This window comes from Mastomys coucha, chromosome Y (assembly GCF_008632895.1).
Source record: "Mastomys coucha isolate ucsf_1 chromosome Y, UCSF_Mcou_1, whole genome shotgun sequence".
In the NCBI taxonomy this organism is placed as follows: Eukaryota; Metazoa; Chordata; class Mammalia; order Rodentia; family Muridae; genus Mastomys; species Mastomys coucha.
This window is the reverse complement of record NC_045031.1, coordinates 68032-74992: the sequence shown is the minus strand read 5'-3', so window position 1 is coordinate 74992 and position 6961 is coordinate 68032.

Genomic DNA, 6961 nt, shown 5'->3' with positions numbered 1-6961 from the left:
ATCGATGTCTGAACCCAGGTGCTGTAGAATTTTGAGAATCACCGGTGCTGGGGCAACATCCATCAAAAACTGGGAAGTTTTAGGACGCAAATATGGTGAATATTTACCTTGATTCTCATATTTTTCTACAGCATACAGAGCAGAGCACTTCTGACTGTAGACCATTAATGAAGATGCACCCACATGTAAAATGGAAATGACTGAGATAAATACTGGCAAAGGTCTTCTTGATTCCTGCTGATTATTTGTGGAGTGTGGATATTTACAGGAAGTAATATCCAAGCCTCTGAAGCTATATTCTCTTCATTCAGATTCTCTGACCAGACTGAGAACTTTGAGGATAAGGGTTGAACAGGAAATGGATACATTGCATTGGCCACATCCCTCACAAACATGCGGCCAATTTCCACTAGGATGGTACTAAACATGTCTTTCAGAAACAGAGATCCCTAAGGCCAGAGTAGACACTGTTGAACAGAGTAGACCCTGTCCCTAATGAGTTCCTTGGTCTTTGTGTTGGCATACCTTTATCTGCATCCTGTTGAACAGCAAGTTGTTGGGAAAATAGGAACACGGGTAAAACATATTTTATAAGTGTGCCCCCCTTCACATTCATCATTTCCCCAGTGCTATTAAGAATTGCATTAACTGATTTCCTTAACTCTCAGATAAAGATAGTTTAGGGCCAGTACAGAGTGACAGTACCCTAACCATAGGAATATGTAACTGTTAATACAAATCCATTTTGTCTGAGGGAATTGTCATGTAATGTCACTACTGGCAAGATGGATACCCACCTCCCCAAATCTCATCAATACAGATCCCTTCCTATGTTGATTCATTCTGAGAGTGTCATGCTGCAGATGTGTGGAAAGACTCCATCAGGGCCCAAAGCATAGCTTTGCTTTGAGGAAGTATTGAAGGAGAGATCTTTCTAGAAAGTATGGAAGCTCTTTCTAGAAGCACCTTTCACCAGTGAGTGGGTTTGTTTTCCTCAAGGTTCAGATTCAGTAAGTAGGTACATATTACACTGAGTGTCCCACATGTTCCTTCATGTTTGTGTGTGAGATGAACACACATTCATTGAACAGGTCCCTTGGAGATGCTGTCTCCAAAATTTATAGGAAATTCCAGCAGCCCTCCACCTCAAACCTCAGCTGGAATTTGAGTGGGACTTGGTATCAGCAGTGACACTTCAGTTTTCATACTAAGGGCTGTTACAGTGGAAAGGTAATTCCTTTCCCCAGTTCCTACGGGTGTCAGGAAGTATTTGAAACATCTAATCTGGAGAAATGATAGTCCTTATGTAGGAAGGATGGGGATAGTGTCCTTTCTTAAAATACTGACTTTACATTCTCCCTCACAGGAAGGAAAGATGTTTAATCCCAAATCTTTGCTTTTCCAAAGCAGGATGACGGTTGCTGCACTCTTATCCAGGGGACTCAGTGACTGTAGAACTCCCTAGCAAATCTGGGATGTAGCAGGAATGTAAACAGAGAATACTGGTTACCTGAATCTCCCTGTCCTCTCTGAAACAGCAAGATAAAATTTGTGTACAAAAACATGGAGGCTGGTTTGTGTTTTCCATCTTCTCCAGGAGAGCATTGAATCTGCCCTGGCATATAGTTGATAGACCCAATAAAATAGTACACTGCAGAAAACTAATTTTTCCTTTCCAGGAAATATCAGTTGCAAATAGCTTTTTGGTTAGAGCTGGGGTTTGTGTCTACTTTCCCTTTACAGTGCTTGAATTTTTAACTGGTTTCTGGATGTTATCATAAACTCTGAGTTTATATTATATAACTCCCATTGTGACTGGAAGATGCTGTTCTATTGGAGTCATGCATCACTTTGGACTCTTAAAAATCATCATATTCCATATGAATTCCTAATGCTAGAGGGATCTCACCCTCTTTACATTTTTGAGATGTGGACACTATTCATGCATCTATGCACTTTAGCCCACAACTGACCAAAGTGCAACTACTATGAAAGTCTAAGTTGATGAACCAATAATTTGATTGTGATTGATTCAGGACTATGTGTGAGCAATAACCTTCAGGAGCAGAAATCTGTGTCACATAAGCCCAGTCCTGCCTTGCAACCTGTAGCACAAAGCTTGCAGGCAACTGAACAGGTTGGAGAATATCCTTTCCATGTGACTCTTTCTGTGTTTGTGTGTGTGTGTGTGTGTGTGTGTGTGTGTGTGTGTGTGTGTGTGTGTGTGTGTGAGAGAGAGAGAGAGAGAGACAGACAGACAGACAGACAGACAAGGAAAGAGAGAGTGTGTGTGTGTGTGTGTGTGTGTGTGTTTTGTGGCTTGTCTGAGAATCTTTGTAGCTTGACATGTCTAAGTTTGACTCTCAGCAGCCTTTATTACTTATTGGGGAGAAGGGGCCTAGTGAACATATAACCAACTTATGTTTTTATAATTTTTATTCATTCTCTATGTACTGTTACTTTTACAAATTCTGGAGCTCTTCCATGGAGCTTTTCTTCACACCTGATGAAATCAATGAGTTTGACTTCATCTACTCAGAGACTCAGGGCCAAAGGGGAATCTTTCCTACTAAATCTGCTGCCTCTTTGAGTCAGAGATGCCCAGTGTTGTATCTGTTGCCCCGCTTTTCACCATACCTGTTCTTGAGAGAGTTCCTGGCTTGGCAAGTTATTTCCACTCATAGCATTATGTTTTTCTGGAGATAAATGTACTTTCTTTAGTCTGGTGGGATAATTACTACTCCTAGGAGAGGCTTGATCATCTTCATTTGTATTCTATATTACAAGTATTTTCTATGAACTGTTCTTCAAGCCTTAAAGCCTTCCAGAAGCTCCTTAGCACAAAGTTCAGCTTTCTGTGACCCCTCTCCCTAACCCATCCCCACTTCAGAACTCCTGCACAACATGAATCTTGCCACATTTGTCTTTAAAGAACCCAGATAGACCTCTTCCTTTGCTTTATCTTTTAATCTCCTTTAAGTTTGCTGTTTTACTTTATGTGCTGGTCTAAGTCACTGAGATCCAATAAAGCCTTTTGTACTTTATAGCCACACCAACAGAATCAGCAAAATTGCTTGTCTTGGGGTTTTATTGCTGTGAGCAGACACAATGACCAAGGTAACTCTTATAAGAACAACATTTAATTGGGGCTGGCTTATAGATTCACAGGTTCAGTCCATTATCATCAAGGCAGAACATGGCAGTGTCCAGGCAGGCATGGTGCAGGAAAAGCTAAGACTTCTATATCTTTATCTGCAAGCCTTTAAGAGAAGACTCCCGTAACAGGTAAGACTAGGGTATTAAACCCATGCCCACAGGGACACACCTACTACAACAAACCCACACCTCCTAGTAGTGCCACTTGCTAGCCCAAGCATATACAAACCATCACACTGCTAAAGGTCCATATTAGACTGGAGGTTTCTGCTGAATCAATAACTTTTTCATAACTCCTCTCTGGTTTGATCTGGTCCAGTGATCTGGGCTTCAAACATGGCTTTCCTTGTTTTTAATGCCTTTGATAGTGTCTGTCCCCCATCTATTGTTTTTCATACCCAGACATTTATGAGGACTTCAGATGCAGATAACCAAGTGTTCCTAATGGTTCTGATAAACCAGTCCATCAGGGAGGAAGTGATTTCCCTCATATCAGCTTAGGTTTTGAAGCCTTTACGAGGAATGGGAAGTTATGTCACCCAGTTTTTCTGTCCTCACACCTGCTCCTATGCCCTTACAAGTCAGGCTGAGACAGGATCTTTCTTTGCTTGTTTAAAAGTCTTCTTCAATTCCAGCAGCTCAGTACTCAGTATTAAACATTACCATAGTTTCTTGTATGGACCATTTTAAAGGCTACAATCTGTATACTGAGTCACAGATTTCCCCTCTATTTCTACCAAATATCAAAGTTGAAGAGTATCTTCTACTGCTTTTACCCCCTCTTTCATCCTCTCATTTACATGCCAAATCAGAGGCTAACATGAAGGATGCTACTGCATCTTCCTTTATTGTTATAATTTCTTTTTTTTTAAGTATTTATTTATTATATATAAGTACACTGTAGCTGTCTTCAGATGCACCAGAAGAAGGCATCAGATCTCATTATGGATGATTATGCGCCACCATATGGTTGCTGGGATTTGAACTCAGGACCTTCAGAAGAGCAGTCAGTGCTTAACTGCTGAGCCATCTCTCCAGCCTGTAATTTCTCCTTTACACAAATAACTTCTGGCCTGGCTGCCATCTCTATCAAAGATGCATTTCTAACTGCAACAGTAGTGGTCAGGCAACCTTGGCTTCTACTAACTGACAATCTCAACCCTTCTATGGTAATCTCAAAAACCTCTTTAACAGTTTTCAAGATATTTCCATATTCCTGTGGCTACATAGCTATGACCACATAGATAAAGACTACAATCCTTGATTCCTCCTATAGACATTACTAATTCTGATGGGTCAGCCTTAATTGTATGTGATAGTACTCAGAGCATGATCTGTGAAACTGCTATTATAAAACAAAGGGACACTATACCACAGTGAAAAGGATAATTTTGTATCAAACTTTTCTCTGCAGATGTTTCCTCCTTGAGTTTCTCAGCCTCAGTTGCATGCTTTGCTATCCTTATCCATGATTATGCATTTACTTCTTCTCAACTCATCTTTAATTCTGTTAATTCAGGCACCAATTATATTGTGTGACAAGACATTTCCCAAAGAAATGCAACACACCCAAAATAGTGACCCCACAACAGACAAAAGAATGAACACAGCCAAATTGCCACTGGGTGAACCAGTTAGTTTTATTGGGATTATTTACAGGAATGAGGCTGTAATTTTGCCATCACACACACACACACACACACACACAAAACTGAAGGCATACCTGCTTGGGTTAAAGTGAGCAAATCCACTTCTAATTCGGACCTTTAAGGGAGGAAGACACAGGCTTTACATTTGGATCTTAAGGTGGGAAAACACATAGGTTTAATTCAGATCTTGTGGTAGGAAGACAGACACTCCTTTAAACTGGGACACATCTTCTGCTGGGAATCTATATAAGGACATGAATCTACTTTTTCAGGATTGTGAGACTGAACAAATACTAGTTATCTAGACTCTGTTCACAGCTGACCAGTATTAGTTTAATTAGACTACAGCCTGTAAATCATTCCAATGTTGCTGCTCATTCATTCTATATGTTCTGTGACTAGAGAGCTCTCAAGCAGGATTACAATGATAAATATTCACAAACCAGTTTCATTAAAAAATGGAATTAACTGGATGGTGGTGGTGCACACCTTTAATTCCAGCACTTGGGAGGCAGAGGCAGGCAGATTTCTGAGTTCGAGGACAGCCAAGGCTACACAGAGAAACCCTGTCTCGGAAAAAAAAAATAGAATTAGATACAAAGCCAATATTAATGAATAATGTTAATATACTACTTTATTCTATAGACTATCATCTGCACAAAACAGAAGCATTTGGAAGAAATGACACCTGGGAGCTCTCAGAGACTGAACCATCAAAGAGCATACATGCCCCAGCACATTTGTAGCAGACAAGCAGCTCAGTCTCCATGTGGGTCCTCCAACAACTGGAGTGGGGCTGTCCTTTAAGTTGTTGCCTGACTTCAGAATCTGTTCCCCAACAGAGCTGTCTTGTCTGGTTTCAGTGGGAAAAGATGTGCCTAACCCTGCAGAAACTTGATGTGCCAAGGGGGGTGGGGGAGGCCCAACCCTCTCTGAGGAAAAGGGGAGAGAGTAATGGGAGAGAACTCCGTAAGGGGGGGACTGGGAGAAGGCAATGTTTGGGATGTAAATAAATAAGATAATTTTTAAAGACTTTTTTATTTACTTACATCCAAAATGCTGCCCTACTCTCAATCCCTCCTTGCAGAGTTCTTCCCCATATCCCTTTACCCCTTCACTTCTGAGAGGGTGTCCACCCTACCCACCCTTTATACACCCCAAATCAAGTCCATAGGATTAGGCACATCCTCTCCCACTGAGGCAAAAACAAGGTAGACCTCTGCTAAATATGTGTCCGGGGACTCCGGAGATTTCTGTGTGCTCTTTGGTTGATGGCTTACTCTCTGGGAGCTCAAGGAGACCAGATTAGTTGACACTGTTGGTCTTCCTGTGGGTTTATCATCCCTTTCAGGACCTTCAATCCTTCACCCAACTCTTCCATAAAGAGTCCCTGACCTCCATCCAGTGCTTGGCTGTGGGTATCTGCATCTGTCTCAATCAGCTGCTTGTTGGGCCTCTCAGAGGACAGCCATGCTAGGCTTCTGTTTATAAGCATATCATAGCATCAGTAATAGTGTCAGGAATTGGGTGGATCCCAAGTTGGGCCAGTCATTGGTCAGCCATTCCTACTGACTCTGTTCCATTTTTGTCCCTAGATTTCTTTTAGACAGGAACAATTTTGGATCAAAAGTTTTGTAGGTGAGTTGGTGTGCCTTTTCCTCCGTGGGGAATCCTGGAGGTTGTCTCTTTAGGTTCCATATCCCCACTATTGGGCATTTCAACTAAAGTTACCCAAATTGATTCCTGGGAACCTCCTCTATCCCAGGTCTCTGGACTTCCTGCCCCTGCCCCTGGCACTTGCACATTTTCATTTATTCTCCTGACCCTCTGGGTTTCTCTCCTATTTCTCCCCATACCTGTTCTTGTCCCCCTTTGCCATCCCATTCCTCACTCCCATCCAAATCCCTCCCTCTGCAGCCCATGACTATTTTGTCCCCAAGTGGGATTTAAGCATCCTCACTTAGACCTCAGACCTCCTAGTTTAACTTCTTTGGGTCTGTGGGTTTATCATGGATATTCTGTACCTTCTGGCTAATATTCATTTAACAGTGAAAAAATACTATGTGTGTTCTTTTGAGTCTGGATTACCTCAGGATGATATTTTCTAGTTCCATCCATTTGCCTGCAAAATTCATGATGTCCTTGTTTTTAATAGC